Genomic DNA, 16,837 nt, shown 5'->3' with positions numbered 1-16,837 from the left:
GTTTTAACCAGTGACTTAGGAAAGAAAACAGTGAGCCAGATTAATCAGCCTTCTATGCTTCCAGGATCTTGTAAGAGTCTCTCCTTCCCAATTCATCCATTCCTTCCATTCCAGGTAAATGCTGATGATAATATCATTCTGAAATACCATAAGCCTGAAATTTGCATGAATCTGGACATAAACAATCTTATAATCATTACAGATTTAACAAGTTCTGTCTTTTATATGTGATTTTTAGATTCAATATGGGGATAGGGAAAATTACTATTAGGATGTACACCTTTCATCTTAAGTAACTAATTTCCACTATTATAGACAAGTATGCAAAAAATTTGGATGCATGTGTACAGTCTACAAATAAATATTGTGTTTATGCAAGAAGTTGAAATTTTTATAAATTGACAGTAGAAGAAAACCAAATCAGTTTAGTCTTAAAAATATATGAGAGGGCTGAAAGATTAATCTCACCATGTTTTTACATTGTTTCCAATTTTGCAATAAATCTTATTAGAGCTTTGACAGAAACTGGACCAATCCATGGTCTCAGGCACATTCTTAATAGTAGCTCTATGATTTGACTTCCATCGCTTGTGAAAAAATTCTTGAGCCATATGGAAGAGATCTCCTTCCCCCACATCTCCCTCTCTCTCCTTTCTCCCTTGCTCCCTTCCTGTTTTCCTTACTTTCCTTCTACAACTTTTTGGGGGAACTCCCAAAATATGTTTTAATTTTTTTTCCATAGCAAATGTGAGGGAAGCTCTAGTCAAGTCTGGTTTAAAAAAAGAAGAGATTATTCCCTGATTTCTGGGGGAGGATAGACAGTTTTAAACAGAAACAAGAAAGATTGGGGATTCGGATGGATATGAAAATAGCTATGTTCATTAAGTAGAGCTATGCAAACAGCTGTAAATTTGGATAATAAGCAGGGGAAGATATTTGAATTTCATTAGGCTTTTTTCTTCTACAGTTAGCAAATATCTCACCTTCTAAAATTACTTCAATTGTGATTCACCACAATAAGCATGTAATTAAAATTGAAGAATGTTTACCAGGTGAGGAAATTTGATGAAAGGAGCCAGAAGAAGGGTTTGGAAAATGCGAAAAGAAGAGCAACCCAGGGAACACATTGTATTTTGAAAGATATTTTAGGAAAGGTGATGTGGGGGAGGATTTGAATCAAGTAGTTGCTGCTGGTTCAAGACTAGCGTAGAGAAGCTAAGTCATCAGGATGCTTTTGGTGGTGAGCATTAATTAATTAATTCAATCAATATTGATTGAAAATCTATTGTGCTTTGCCTTCTGTACCAGATCCTGGGAGAATAATTGCTGAGAACATGGTTTCTGTACTCATAGAGCATATACTCTAAAAGGAGAGATAGAAATAAAACAGTTAACTATAATTATGATGGGAAGTATGGAATACTGTGGAGCATTGATGTGTGGGTATGTGTGTGGGGTGGGGGGAGGGATTTTTGACTGAAGCTGGGCATGGGGTCAGCTATATGGCCCTTGTTCTTGCTTCAGGAGCCATGTATGCATGCAATTACAGGGGAGCATGATTATTGTTCTTATGGAAAAATGTGCCATCTGCACTGAGAGTATATAAGAGTTTCAAGTGTGTCAGGGAAGGTACACAAAAGGAAAAGTAGAAGCCAAGTTTGAAAGTAGAAACCAAATCTGGAAGGGTTAGCAAGTCTGCAAATTGACATATTTGAGGAGCCAATTTATAGTTCTTTTGAATAGAATATCAAAAGTTAGGAAATAACTTTAAGTAAATTAAGAATTGCTACAGTTTAACCTTGGTGGAGTGGTATTATAAAATGAGATACACAGAAGGGGAGAAGCTAATCAACAAAGGACCCTTTGGATCATATGATAGAGGCTGAATTAACATTTGTTTAATGAAAGAGTAATGAATTGTGATATGATCTTTGCTATAATTGAGAAGTGGAAGATTATACCTCTTAAAATGAACTCTTGTAAATGAGATACCTGTATTTCTTTAAAAAATATATATGTGTTTTTCTAACTGAGGGATTAGGTCCATATTAGTGGGCTGAGAAATCAGTGTACTGAGGCCTGATGAGTGATTAAAAAATATAATAAAATAGAAAAGAGCATCTGAAAAAGTAGATAAAATGAAAGTAGGTATTTCATTTGTATAGATTATTTGCTCCTAACAACAGAGCATCAAACTATATCAGGCAAAAACTTATAGAACTACAAGGAGAAATAGATGAATCCACTATCATAATTGTAAACTTCAACACCTCTCTCTCAGAAATGGGCAGATACAGCAGACAGAAAACAAGTAAAGACATACTTGAACTCAATAATACCATCAGTTAACTGGATATAATTGATATCTATAGACTATTCCATCCAACAACAGCAAAATACATATTCTTTTTAGGCTCACATGGAATATTTGCCAAGATAAACCACATTCTGGGCCACTAAAGACATATTAACAAATTTAAAACAACAGAAATCATATAGTGTTTGCTCTTAGATGGAATGGAATTTAAAAAAATCAAAAACAGAAAGATGACTGAAAAATCCCAAAATATGTGTAGATTAAATAGCACACTTTTAAATGATACGTGGATCAAAGAAGATATAAAATATTTTGAATGAAATGAAAATGAAAATACAACTTATCAAAATTTGTGGGACGCAGTGAAGGCAGTGTTTAGAGGGAAATTTATATCATTGAATCTATATGTTAGAAAAGAAGAAAGATATAAAATCAATCATCTAGGTTTCCACCTTAGAAAACTAGAAAAAGAAGAGCAAATCTAAGTAAATCCAAAGTAAACAATAAAAGAAATAGTAAGAATTAGAGCAGAAATTAATGAAATTGAAAACAGAAAATTAGTAGACAAAATCAATGAAACCAAAAGGTGGTTCTTTGAAAGATCAATGAAATTGATAAGCCTCTAGCTAGGCTAACTAAGGAAAACAAAGAGAAGACATAAATTACTAATATTAGAAATGAAAAAGGAGACATTGCTACAAATCTTATGGAAATTAAAAGGATAGGAGCGCCTGGGTGGCTCAGTCATTAAGCGTCTGCCTTCGGCTCAGGTCATGATCCCGGGGTCCTGGGATCGAGCCCTGCATCAGGTTCCCTGCTCTGTGGGAAGCCTGCTTCTCCCACTCCCCCTGCTTGTGTTCCCTCTCTTGCTGTGTCTCTCTCTGTCAAATAAATAAATAAAATCTTTAAAAAAAAAAGATAGTAAATGAATATTATAAACAACTCTGTGCCCACAAATTTGGTAACCTAGATTAAGTAGACCAATTTCTTGAAAGACACAAACTGCCAAAATTCTCACAAAAAGAAATAGATGATCTGAATAGTCTTATATTATTAAAGAAATTGAATCAATAATTAACCTTTTTGAATTAATAATTAATAACATTCTAAAATGGGAAGCACAGGTCCATATGGATTAACTGGTGAATTCTATACATTTAAGGAAAAAATGATATCAATTCTTTTTTTTTTTTTTTAAGATTTTATTTATTTATTTGAGAGAGAGTGAGAGAGAGAGAGCACAAGAGGGGAGAGCAGGAGAGGGAGAAGCAGACTCCCTGCTGAGCAGGTAGCCCGATGCGGGACTCGATCCTGGGACTCCAGGATCATGACCTGAGCCGAAGGCAGTCGCTTAACCAACTGAGCCACCCAGGCGCTCTAAAGAGATTCTTTATAATCTCTTTCAGAGGATAGAAGCAGAGCACATACTACCTAACCAATTCTGAGGCCAGCATTACCCTAATACCAAAATCAGACAAAGACTTTACAAGGAAACTACAGATCATTATTTCTTATGAACATGAAGATGCAAAAATTCTCAAAAAACTATTAGCAAATTGAACCCAAAAAAGTATAAAAAGAATTATACACCATGGCCACGTGGCATTTCTCCCAGATAGGCAAGGCTGGTTCAACATTCAAAAGCCAAATAATGTAATCCATCACATCAAAAGACTGAGAGTGAAAAATCACATGATCAAAATGATAGATGCAGAAAAAGCCTTAGACAAAATCCAACACCCCAAAAGTCTCAGTAAACTAGGAATAGAGGAGAACTTCCTCAACTTGATCAAGAATAGCTACAAAAAATCTACATTGATATCATACTTAACCAGTGAGAAGATGCAAGCTTTCCCACTAAGATCAGGTATAAGGCAAGATGTACCCTGTCGCCACTCCTTTTCAGCATCATATTTGAAGACCTTGTTAATGCAATAAAGCAAGAAAAGGAAATAAAATGTATACAGATTAGAAAGGAAGATATAAAACTATCTTTGTTCACAGATAACATGATCATCTATGTGGAAAATCTGAAAGAATTGACCAAAATCCCCTCCTGGACTAAAAAAAGATTATAGCAAAGTTGCAGGATATAACATTAATATACAAAAGTCATTTGCTTTTCTATATACTAATAATGAACAAATGAAATCTGAAATTAGTAACACAATATCATTTACATTTGTACTAAAAGAGGAGAAATACCTAAGTATAAACCTAATGAAATATGTATAAGATATATATGAGGAAACTATAAAACTCTAATGAACAAAATTAAAAAATAAATAAATGGAGAGAATTTTCTATTTTCATGGATAGGAAGACTCAATATTGTCAAAATGTTCATTCTTCCCAACTTGATCTACAGATTCAGCGCAGTACCAATCAAAATCCCAGCAAGTTGTTTTATGGATATCAATTAATTTATTCTAAAGTTTGTATGGAGAGTCAAAAGACTTGTAGTAGCCATCACAATGTTGAAGGAGCAGAACAAAGTTGGAAGGCTGAAGCTACCCAACTTCAAGACTTATTATAAAGCTGTAATAATTAAGACAGTGTTGGTATTGGTGAAACACTAGCCAGATAGATCAATGGAATAGAATAGGCAGCCCCGAAGTAGACTTCTATAAATATAGTCAATGATTTTTTGCAAATGAGCAAAAGCAATACAGTGGAGCAAAGACATAGAACTGGACATCCACATGAAAAAATTTTAAAAAACTGAATCTAGACAAAAAGTTTATACTGTTCATAGAAACTCAATATGAATTATAGACCTCAAACACAAAACTATAAAACTCCTGGAAGATAACATAGAAGTATAGCTAGATGATCTTGTGTATGGTGATGAGTTTTTAGATATGATGCCAAAAGCACAATCCATGAAAGAAAGAAATAAACTGAGCAGCATTAAATTTTAAAACTTATCTGCCAAAGACAATATTAAGAGAATTTGAAGACAAGCCATGGACTGGAAGAAAATATTTACAGAACACAGATCTGATAAATGACTGTTATCCAAAATACACAAAGAACCCTTAAAACTCAATCATAAGGAAACAAACAATCCAAATAAAAATAAACCAAAGACCTTAATAGGCATTCATCAAATAAACTGTACAGATGGTAGATAAATTTATGAAAAGATGATGCACATCATATGTCATCAGGGGAGTGTGAATTGAAACAACAGTGACATACCAGTACAAGCCTATTAGAATGGCCCAAACCTGGAAGACTGAGAACACCAAAGGCTGATGAGGAGGATATGGAGCAGTGGGGACTCTCATTCATTGCTGGTAGTACTGCAAAATGGTATAGTCACCTTGGAAGGTAGTCTGACGGTTTCTTACAAAAGTAAGCATACTCTCACCATATGTTTCAGCCATTGCACTCCTTGGTATTTACTCAAAGGAGTTGAAAATATATCTACACAAAAACCTGCACAAGGGTGTTTATGACTGCTTTATTCATAATTGCAGAAACTTGGAAGTAACCAAGGTGTCTTTCAGTAGATGCATGGATAAATAAATTGTGATACATCCAGGCAATAGAATATTATACAGTGTTAAAGGAAATGAATAGGTCATGAAAAGGTAGGAAGGAACCTTAAATGCATATTGCTAAGTGAAAGAAAGCCATCTGAAAAGACTACATTATGATTCCAACTATTTGACATTCTGGAAAAGGCAAAACTGTAGAGAAAATAGAAATACCAGTGATTGCAGGGGAAGGGGTGGAAGGGGGGAGGGAGGGAAGGGAGGGGAAGAGTTGAATAGGTGAAGCACAGAGCATTTTTAGGGCAGTGAAAATACTCTGAATAATATTATAATGGAGGTTATATATCATTATACATTTGTCCAAACTCATAGAATGTACAACACCAAGAGTAAATCCTAAGGTAAACTATGTTATTTGGGTTATTATGATATGTCAGTGTAGTTTCATCCTTGGTAAAAAAAAAAAAATGTACCATTCTGGTGAGTGATGTTGACAATGGGGGAGCCTATGCATAGGTGGGGACAAGGGGTATGTAGGAAATCTCTGTGCCTCCCGCTCAATTTTGTCATTCACCTAAAGCTGCTCTAGAAAATAAAGTCTTAACAAAAAAAATGAAAATATACCTAAATTAAAGAAATATTATACATTTTCTTTAAATTCAATATTCACCCAATATTATTATAAAACTAATGCAAAATGAATACAGTCCTCTACTTTTCTTTTTCTAAGTATCTATAAGATATAAATATTCCCGGCATAAGGATTGTGCCTTATTTTCTGTATAGTGGGAAATGCTGTCATCTTCCAAGAAATGGAAATGTTTTAATTTGCATCATTTTCTAATTTATAAGCATATATAAATGTGGAATAAATAGAAATGAGTTTTTCAAGTTCATAAATACATGCATACACTGAATTATTGATTTAACTGAAACATTATTTTATAAGTCTCCTGTATATCAGTCACTGTGCTTGGTTCTGGGAGTGTGAAGATGAAGGAGACAGCCTGTTTGAGGGAGGGACATATAAATATGGAATTAAAGAGTGTGTAGTTGTGCCATGTACTCACAACTCTGCCTGGAGTGGGGTGTGAAACAAAAAACACAGAAGACAGAAAACAGCATGCTTTTGTTGAGACATGAAAGAGCAGTGGGTGTTTGCTGGGAAAGAGAGAGGCACACAGAGGTACAGTTCTCCATAACCCCATGTGTGTAGGTGGGCATATGTGTCCTAGGAATATGAAGTTGGTTGTGCATATATGTGTATATTTGGAGTCCTGTGGAGGTAGGAAAGGTGTCAGAAATGAGTGTGCATCTGGAAAGCACAATGGAGGGGGCATGAGGATCAGTGTGGACAGCTAAGCAGGGCCAGATGTTGAACAACCCTGCGTGGTAGGAGGTGATGGCAAATGGCTGAAGGACAGGTAGGAGGATAACAATGGATTGTTGTTTAGAACATTTGCTCTGGAGACTCTTAACTCTAGGAAACAAACCAAGGGTTGCTGGAGGGGAGGTGGGTGGGAGGATGGGGTAACTGGGTGATGGGTATTAAGGAGGGCACTGGATGTAAGGAGCACTGGGTGCCGTATGCAACTGATGAATCACTAAACTCTACCTCTGAAACTAATAATACACTATATGTTAGTTAATTGAACTTAAATAAAAAATGTCAAGGAAAAAAAGAACAGTTGCTCTGGGATGAGTATGGTGGGTTAAATGGAGAGGTGTAAGATGGGGGCAGGGAGGTAGAGATGATTACACTAGGGAAATTTTCCAGAACACATACATAAATACTATATAAATAAAAATCTTGCATGTTTAACAAAATTTTGCATAGGTCCTGAATATGATTCTGAGTTTAGTAAAGATGTGTAGTCTAGATGTAGATTTCAGATCTCCTGTCCCTTGTTCTTACTTTCTGTGTACCTGCTCCTCTTCAGAACTGCTTCTGTGATAGACGTTTTGGGGGTTGTAGCTCAGGGAATGTATTTTGGCCTTATCATCTTGTGAGGTCACCACTCAAACGTGAAGGAAAGAGTTACAAACTTGCTTCTAAAGATGTAGATGGTTTTGCCATCAAAGAATGTGTTGTTTCAAAAAAACAGATTCTTCCAACACTAAAAAGCCTGTGGTTTTTAATTATTTCAGCAGTGGCTTCCCGTTTGCCTTAAGTCACAAAAACAAGTTAGCATGTGAATCCAAGGAGTGAAGCAACTCCAGAGTCATCTGAAATATGCCAGGAAGGTTTGACATGCACAGTAATAAGGCTACACACATCCCTGTTCTCAGAGCTACTTTAAGGGAAGTTTGTGGGATGATTATCATTCTGTGAAAACCCAGTGCACTCACTACTGCCTGCCACCTCCTCCTAGAAACACATTTCCCGTGGGTGTCTGACAAATCTGGTTGAACAGATAAAGTGCAGTTTTGCTATTACGAGCCTGGTTGCATCCTTACAGCAATTACATCACAGGTTAAATTCTGTCTTCATAAACATATGGTCAACCCCCCCGTTGATTTATGGCACTTCTCTATTAAATCTTATTTTCCATTGTTGGTATTAAAATGGAATTCCACTGTAGTGTACTTAGACAGTTAATCTTCTGTGCTTCAGATGATTTACAAGTTTTTCACATAAGTAACTCCTGGTCCAAACATATTCAATCCATGCTTTATGTTTGGAGTCTATTGTTAGTTTATTTAATGTTTAACTACACACTGTGAAACTGTTAACATTTCTTGTTCAAGGTTTTTGATACTTGATGTCTTAAAAACCTGCTGCTCAATACAGACATCATACTTAATGAGGGGAAACATACTGTTCCTTGAATAGCCTTGACACTGTGCCAAATCATAAAGATGTTATAATACGTAATGATGAATTCTTTGCTCAATAGAATGACTGTATATTTCCATAGTATAGATTTATTAAAAATAGAATATTCATGATTTTAAGTCATTCTTGAGAAGTCCTCGTGCAACTTAGTTGATATTTTGACCTAGGTTTTTCCTATTTCAAAAACACATTTGAAAAAGTTAATCTAAGATTGATGATATTGCTTAAAGTTGGTGAAGTTGTCAACTGTTTTTTCTTTATAAACTTTTTTTTTAATTTTTAATTTTTTCTTTATAAAAACTTTTTTGGAAATCTAAGTACTTAAGCTTTTAAAGAATTAATAATATTTCTCTTAAGAGTGGTCCAGACTGAATTATTTTTTGTCCCATAGAAGCAGTTCAGATTATTCCTGCTGATTTCTCATTTTAGCCATAACTATCACTTAATTTGCGTTAAGCTATTTTCCCTGATGGAATTTTTCTTCCATAGCTTTTAGATAAACTCTGACTTACTATTTTCCACTATCACCAACTTCTTTATTAATTTTATTTTCTTCAACTTCACAATATAATTCTTTTTAGATTGTTTTCATGAGTTTTTACTCTCTTGTCTTATAGGCAGCAGCTTCATCCTCTTTTCCCCTCTTCATGGCTCTTCAGGCATATTTTTCAGAAACCTAACAACTCTGCCTTTGGAGTAGTCATGTGTATGGTGAAGGAGGTCATAAAAATTGACATAAGCTGATCACTGTACTGTTGGAAACCCCACATTTGTTTCCCTTTGCACAGAGGACAGAGTCCACATTTTTGCCCTTGTGCTGTGAGCCCTCCTGAGACCTTCCCCTTCCAGTTCTCACATTCCATCCTCCCCTACACCCTTTTGTGTCCCAGCCACACTGGCCTTTGTGCAATTTCCCAAATATTATGAGAATATAAACATAATGAGAAAAAAATGTGAGAATTGTGTTTTATGAAAGTCAGAGACCTGGCAGATGGTTCAGAAGCAAGGACTTTGAGGTCATCAAGAATAAAACCAGAGGTTAGGGTAGAAAAGAATGGTGCCAGATGCTGAAGGTATCAATGACCTAGGTGGATGAAATCCCAGTATCTTGATAGATCAGGGAGGAGGAGAGGCTGCTGAAGGGAAGCTCACTGGGCATCTGTTTGTATGGGTGTATTCCTTATGTTTTAATTTTCTGTATTTTATGATGTTTTAACATCTTGGTGCCTTGCAAGTCCTGAAGAGACTGTTCCTCTCAGGGCTAGCTAATTCCTAAGGATAAGCAGTTTGCCTGGGAGCATGCCTTTCTTACGTATACCAATCACTTCAAAGCCCATATCTGCATCCTTCTCTTTTAACTCACACACCAAGCCCTGATTTTTCCTGCACCAAATTACCCTAGGACCAAGTACCAGACAACTAGAGACCACGTGTGTAGTTCAGAGCCCGCTGAAATTATCCATTCCTAAACTTACTCAAATTTACCTATCCTGCCTCACCCATGTCTTCCCTTGGAAACCACAGTAAAGGCTCTGGGCCACGCTCTCCTCTCCTTCCCCTTCTGCCTCCTGACTAACCCTGCTGCTTCCCCATGTGGCCCTATGGTGTGAAGAGACATGCCTCCTCCTCTTGGGAACTGTGAGTAATAAAGCTTCTTTCAATGGCATTAACCTCTTTATGTCATGCTTCACTCACATCTATGAATTAAATCCCCAGCACATTTACAACAATGAGGAGATACTGTATGTATCTAACCACAAAGAATCAGGCAGGAAAACTCAATAAAATAGCCTACTGTGCAGCTATTTATACATAGAAACACATTAACATCGAAAACTGGTTTACTATATAAAAGAAACAACAAACAAAACAGGTTGTTTGAAACAGTGCACATGATGAACCCAATTTTATTTTATTTATTTATTTATTTATTTTTAAAGATTTTATTTATTTATTTGACAGAGAGAGAATGAGAGAGAGAGCACATGAGGGGGGGAGGGTCAGAGGGAGAAGCAGACTCCCTGCCGAGCAGGGAGCCCGATGCGGAACTCGATCCAGGGACTCCAGGATCATGACCTGAGCCGAAGGCAGTCGCTTAACCAACTGAGCCACCCAGGCGCCCCTGAACCCAATTTTAAAGAAAAATTTTCAACATACATAGTATGAGATGCAGAAACAGTCTGTCATGAAATATACACCAGGGTGGTAAGAGTGGAATTTTAGATCATTTTTCTTTCTATCTGTATTTTCTAATTCTTTCCCAGTTATGATGAATCATTTTGTATAATTGAAAGTCTAGTTCAAAAGTGGTGTCACTTACCCAACTTTCGCCCCTTTGGGGTATTAGAGACTTGGTGGCAGTGGTGACATAGGGGCCACTGGTCCTAGGTGCATACATATTGAACAATGCTATGTGAGTTAGCCTTCAACTTTTTTCCTAGAACCCAATATTTTTTTTAAAGATTTATTTATTTATTTTAGAGAGAGAGCACACATGCGAGAGTTGCTGGGGGAGGGGAAGAGAGAGAGACAGAATCTCAAGCAGACTCCCTGCTGAGCACAGAGCCCAACTTGGGGCTTGATTCCATGACACTGAGATCATGACCTGAGCCAAAACCAAGAGTCAGATGTTTAACCAAAGAGCCACCCAGGCGCCCCACCAAATATTTTTTGTGTGTGTAGTTGGGGGTGGTGGTGGTGGCTGAGTTTGTCTCTAAACTGAGAATTATGTACATTTTACTGTACACATCAACAGATAACAAAGTATGAGTCATCTATAGTATACTTGGATAGCAATTTCTACTTCTTCACTGAAAACTGGTTAACACCCTTCATTTTGCAGGAGGTGTGTTTTTCTGGTTGTGTTCTTTTCATCTAGGTTGTAGGATCCTCTTTTGTCCCATGGCAGGTTTTTTTTTTTTGAGTTTTTTCTGCTGCATTTTGTCAGGGCCCTGAGTTTCTCTGGTGTATTTTCTCAGCATTCCCTATAAGCATATTCATTTTGGAGGTTTGCCTTTCTTCCCATATGCTGTGCTCATAATGCTATTTGCCTTATGTGTTAACTCCTAATTTTGCTTTTGTCTTTCTGTTCCACCAAATAGCTTTGTTTATCTCGGTGTGTAGCCCTGTGTGTATTCTGTCTGCCAGTTACGTACTCGTTAGAATCAGTGTCCTGTACACCCATGAGAGGAGTATTTTACACTGTTTGTGTGGGTGGGGTCATTCATACTTGGGTTCAAGCTGAAATGACTTTCCCACTGTTCAGTGTCTCAGAACCACTGCGTGTCTCCCAGGCCGTGGTACATTAGCACTATTTGCTCTTGTTACCAGGGGGTTGTTACATAGCAAATCAGTCTCCTATATGCAATGCAGCCATTATAGACAATAGAGGAGTTGGTGGCACATTTTTATTGAACATTTAGGAGAGCTTTAGGTGGTTTTGTTTTACAAATATGCAAGAAATCCTAACTCTCAAAGAACATGAGAGGATTTAATAAACTGGAATACTATTTGTCACATATGAAGTTTAGAGCACCTTAATGCCTCCCTCTTACTTCCTTATCTACTCTGTAAAGTGGGAAAAAAAAAAACAAACAAAACAAAACCAGTTGGCTCAAACAAGAAAAGTTGAAGTGCTATTTGGTTATTTTCTAAAGGTCTGAGCCACTTCTTCATCATCCTGGTTTTACGGAAGCAGTACATAGTCTGGTTTTCCAAATACTTGTTAGTTTTGCAGTCTCTTGATTGAAATAACAATTTTCGGTGAATTATGATTTGTAGGAACTGCAGTATGTGCCACTGAGGATAGATTTGTTTTATATCCCATGAATTGTTTTTTATGAATGCAATTCACGTATTTTAAAACCCATATAATTTTCATGTTTCAGCTGACTATATAGTTAAGGTTATATATTTCTTGATTGTGAAACAATTACAGTGGTTTCAGATGCACATGTTTTTCTTTCAAGTTTAGATCTCTATACTATAGCAAGGCTAATTTAGTTCCTTTCAATAAAATATTTTAAGGTGTTTTTATTAAAGCAGGAATTAGAATGATTATCATTATTTATAAAAATACTGCTTAATATAAAAGGAACTCCAAAGAAATTATAATCACTCTGTAAAATTGAAAGTAGAAAGCACTTAAAAATTCATGAGTATAAAATAAAATATGCTTCAATAAAAATTGTGTGCAGAGCCAATTTGTAGTTTTAGAACAAAACTTAGAATGTTGCATGTGCATTTAAGCAATTTTCCAAAACAGAAAATTCTAATTTAAAAAAATAACCCCAAAGTAATGATAAATAGATTTCCTCTAATTAATCAATAAATATCTAATGAGAATCAATAGTGTGTTCACTACTATGCTTTTGGTTTGCTGTTCACCTATGGAGGTGAATCCTTCGAACTTGTGGTAGGTGCAATGCAAAATCCAATTCATGTGGCCCAAGGTATGGCACACAGTTAAGGCTTATCATAGTGAATATGAGTAGTATTTCTCAACAGGATCACTATTGGCATTTTGGGTGGGGGTATCCTTTGTTGTGTAGAACTTTAACATTGCACAGCATTAAACCCTGGTCCTGTAGAACTTCACAATGATCAGGACATCCAGAATGGCCCCTGGGAAATATTTCTGAGTGATACAGCTCCTAGCTGAGATCTGCTGGTATAGAACAGGGGCTGGCAAACTTTTTTCTGTGATGAGCCAGATACTAAATATTTTCAGTTTTGTGGGCTATATGGTCTCTGTTACAGCTACTCAGCTCGGCTGTTACAGCAGGAAATTAACCACAGACAATCAAAAAAAGAGTGGCTGTGTTCCAATAAAGCTTTATTTACAAAAATAGTTCACGGGCAGATTTAGCCTGCCGGTTATAGTTTGCCATCCTCTTCACATGTAGGGCAAGTCCACGGATTTCAACACAAGGAGAGCTTTTTGAAATAATCAGTAGTATTTTATCCATCGGAAGGATTTTGGCTGCAAATAATATCAAATCATATCTACTATTTCTAAAGACAGGATGGTTTCAGTCTTGGTTAATTGAATGTATTACTGTCATAAAAGACCAAAGTACCTTCCTTCTTCCTATTTGTATCCTCAGCTGTTGTTATTATCTCCCCTCATTGTCACAAATGGATGCAATAGTGTCATGTGTAGTTATAATAGTGGACGGGGGGTGAATAACATGTCTGCCAATTCTCCAGGAAAACCTTTCCTCAGAAGTCCCCGGCTGACTTGGATCTTCACATAATTGTTATGGGATAATTATAATTCTCTTTCCTGGGCTGGAGAAAGATCCCCAGACCTAACACAAACCTGTGGATACATGATATTTGAATGAATTGAGATTGTGTTTAAGAGAAAGAGCAGTAGGCTTTGAGGGGGTTAGTGGAGGAAGATGTCTGTGAGATGTGGTATTTCTGTATTAATTATCTTCTATTTTAAATATAATTCTGTTTTCAGTGTTACTTGAGAGGCCATTTGTTTTCCTCTGTTTCCCATCTAGTCAAAGGAGCATTTTGTGCTTGCCTGTCTTTGGTCAGAGGAGAGGGAGGAGTGTGGACCAAGGTCCACTGATGACAGGTAATTTCTCCCCAGTATTGAAGAGCCAGTATAAAGCCATGCTCTCCTGTTGTGAGATCAGTAATACCAGTGTGAGAAACACGGTATTTAAATTTAGTTAAAAAGCTTACTTGGTAGTCCTTAAGGGACTTAACTTAAATAAGCCCCCCAATAATCATATATAGTTAGTATATCATCTTGTTTGTATTATAAGAGCTGAAAATAGTTTGTTGAAAAGCATTCTCATGGAAATGTTGTAATTATTTATTTTAGTGCTAAAGGGAATACAGAAGACCATCTGGTTCTTTCAGGCCTGTGAAGGTGCTGCCCTATAATTTCAGATGAAGCAGGTGATTTGCCAAGAGAATCATTTGGGTGGCTGGAAAGTAAAGATATAACTAGAAACTGTTTTTTCTCACTTGTGTGCTGTGTTCCTTGCATTACATCATGGCATTCCTGCAGCAAAGTGCCAGCTTAAAAGACCTTATGCTTGTCAGTAAGAATGGCTGTAATTCAAGTTCTGAATTTTTTTCCTGGAGCTCTTCCTGAATTTTGAGCTCTTTAAGCTGTCAGTATAGGGGTTGAACAAATACCATTAGATGTACTTATGTTTACTTTAGTGACTTTTGAAGAATGACACTGTAGTATCTCATGGGTAAATTTGTTCAAGAGACCTTGTTTTGTATCTCCTCCTCATCACATCAGCTGGGAAGTGGTTGCCTTTTGTATGCCAATCATTTACTTATGTGTATATTCAAAAAAATACTAAATTCACAATCCTTGCCTCAAGGAGCTAAACATTCTACTGTGAAAGAGACAAATGAGTGAACAATTAAAGTAGAGTGTGATTTATAGCCCAGTAGAGGGAAGCAAATGTGCTCTGAGAGCAAGTGTGGGTCTGAGCACATCAAGAAATGAAGCCTGAGTTGAGTCTCAAAGGATAACTGAGACTAAATCAAGTTAAGAAAACAGGGAAGGAGCTTTTTTGCAGATGGAGTGACATGAGCAAAGGCTTAGAGGTGTCAGAGAATATGGAATGTTTGGAGAATAGCTAGCAGTTCACCAAATCTAGAGTTCAGAAAGACTGAAGATGGTTGCTGAGTAGTAAGTCTATACTGGAGGACAATATGTATAATTGGAACTTTATCCTTAGGCAATGGGAGTCATCACAGGCTTTTCAACCCAGAGTGACATGATGTAATTTGTATTTTGGAAAAACCACAAAGGCTGAAGAACCGAGGAGGGATTTGAGGGGGCTAAGACTAAGGGCAATATGACAGTCAAGAGGCTGTTTCTATGATCTAAAGAAGAAATGATGAGAGCCTTGATTAAGACAGTGGGATAGAGGAAAAAAGAAGTGATGTTTGTGAAATATGGGAGATAGAACTATTTTAGACTTGAGCTTTTTGATACAGGAGATAAGAAAAAGGAAAGGAATAAAAAATGACTTCATTTTTGACGGGGCTTGGTAGATGGTGGTTCTGTTCACTGACATATGACTATAGGAGTTGGACCAATTCGGCAGGGGGAGAATGAGTTCACTTTGAAGTGTCTGGAAACCTAGTAATTGATTGCATATAGGTGGTTGGAACTCAGACAGGAATCCTGAGCTAGAGAAATAGAGTTGGGAGTTTTCAGCGTCATGTAAGCTCCTGACATGAATGAGGCCACCCCGAGACTGTGTGTAGAAAAGGGAGAGACTAAGAACAAGATGCCAAGAGGGTAGAGAAAGAGCAGGGGAGAGTGGTATTCTTGAAGCCAAGGAAAGAGAAGAGTAATAATCCTATTAAACACTGCTGAGAGGTCCAATAAGGTAAGAACTGAAAAGGGATCACTAGATCTTTTGAGGTGATATATTTATTTTTATTTAGATAAGAAATATCTAATCATTATGTAAGTTGAAATATATATGTATATATACACACATATGTATGGTGAAAACATATATATATATATAAATTATGTATAATTTAAGAATTGCCCTAAATCCCATCGCCCAGCATAACTACTGCTAAAATTTTGATGTATATCTTTCCAGACTTTTTCTATATGCAAATATATTCTCTATATCCAGATATGTCTATATATAACAAAATGAGTTCCTACTATAAAAATATGAAGCACTGCATGAATTTGCTTATCATTCTTGCCCAGAGACCATGATAATCTTCTCCACATCTTTCCAATTTTAGTATATAAGCTGGAGAAGCACATGTTGTCCATTGAATTAAGCAACTAGAAGATCATTTGTAACTTTGCAAGGCTAATTTCAGTGGAATGGTGAGGGCAGTAGCCAGATTGTTGTGGGATGGGGAATGGGTAGGTAGTGAGAAAACGGAAAAAGCATCCTAGACCACCCTTTCCAGAAGCCAGGCTGTAAAGGGACAGGAAGTACAGAATGCCAAGAGAGGAAGAGGATGGAAAGGGGTGTTTTTGTTTGATTTCTGGTTTGAGAGGGTTTTGTTTTTGTTTTTTGCTTGGATAAGACTTTTCACTGACTTGAGGGAACCAGAAAAAGGGGATAAATTGAAGATACAAAGGAGAGGTTGTAATTCACGGAGTGATGGATGCCTTAGAAGGCAGGAAAAGATGAGATGTAGGTAGGAAGGCGGAAACAA

The 16,837-nt window shown here is 36.7% G+C and overlaps 1 non-coding gene across 1 annotated transcript; it reads right to left on the bottom strand.

Moving 5' to 3' along the window:
• Window positions 1-16,328: 16,328 nt before the first annotated feature.
• Window positions 16,329-16,431, bottom strand: LOC123852177 (U6 spliceosomal RNA). The gene has a single exon (XR_006792798.1). It is a non-coding gene; the product is annotated as a U6 spliceosomal RNA (small nuclear RNA).
• Window positions 16,432-16,837: the final 406 nt, after the last annotated feature.

Source organism: Mirounga angustirostris, unplaced genomic scaffold, assembly GCF_029215605.1.
Source record: "Mirounga angustirostris isolate CCGP_5_RB_7025 unplaced genomic scaffold, mMirAng1.0.hap1 SCAF_10, whole genome shotgun sequence".
Lineage (NCBI taxonomy): Eukaryota > Metazoa > Chordata > Mammalia > Carnivora > Phocidae > Mirounga > Mirounga angustirostris.
Note: the sequence above shows the minus strand (reverse complement) of the source record. Positions and strands in the feature narration are given on the sequence as shown.